At 34.2% G+C, this 854-nt stretch overlaps 1 protein-coding gene across 1 annotated transcript in view; it reads right to left on the reverse strand.

Annotated features, from left to right (window-relative positions):
- Nucleotides 1–854, reverse strand: part of WDTC1 (WD and tetratricopeptide repeats 1) — a 72157-nt gene that overhangs the window by 24600 nt on the left and 46703 nt on the right. The gene's annotated exons all lie outside the window — the stretch shown is intronic.

Consider the following 854-nt stretch of genomic DNA (forward strand, 5'->3'; position numbering starts at 1 on the left):
TATATATGCACCCAACATAGGAGCACCTCGATACATAAGGCAACTGCTAACAGCTATAAAAGAGGAAATTGACAGTAACACAATAATAGTGGGGGACTTTAACAGCTCACTTACACCAATGGACAGACCATCCAAACAGAAAATTAATAAGGAAACACAAGCGTTAAATGACACAATAGACCAGATAGATTTAATTGATATTTATAGGACATTCCATCCAAAAACAGCAGATTACACTTTCTTCTCAAGTGCGCACAGAACATTCTCCAGGAGAGATCACATCTTGAGTCACAAATCAAGCCTCAGTAAATTTAAGAAAATTGACATCATATCAAGCATCTTTTCTGACCACAATTCTGTGAGATTAGAAATCAATTACAGGGAAAAAAAACGTAAAAACCACAAACACATGGAGGCTAAACAATATATTACTAAATAACCAAGAGATCACTGAAGAAATCAAAGAGGAAATCAGAAAATACCTGGAGACATTGACAATGAAAACACGACAATCCAAAACTATGGGATGTGGCAAAAGCAGTTCTAAGAGGGAAGTTTATAGCTATACAAGCCTACCTCAAGAAACAAGAAAAACCTCAAATAAACAATCTAACTTTACACCTAAAGGAACTAGAGAAAGAAGAACAAACAACACTCAAAGTTAGCAGAAGGAAAGAAATCATCAAGATCAGAGCAGAAATAAATGAAATAGAAACAAGAAAACAATAGCAAAAATCAATAAAACTAAAAGCTGGTTCTTTGAGAAGATAAACAAAATTGATAAACCACTAGCCAGACTCATCAAGAAAAAGAGGGAGAGGACTCAAATCAATAAAATTAGAAATGAAAAAGGA

Source organism: Physeter macrocephalus, chromosome 3 (genome assembly GCF_002837175.3).
Source record: "Physeter macrocephalus isolate SW-GA chromosome 3, ASM283717v5, whole genome shotgun sequence".
Classification (NCBI taxonomy): Eukaryota; Metazoa; Chordata; class Mammalia; order Artiodactyla; family Physeteridae; genus Physeter; species Physeter macrocephalus.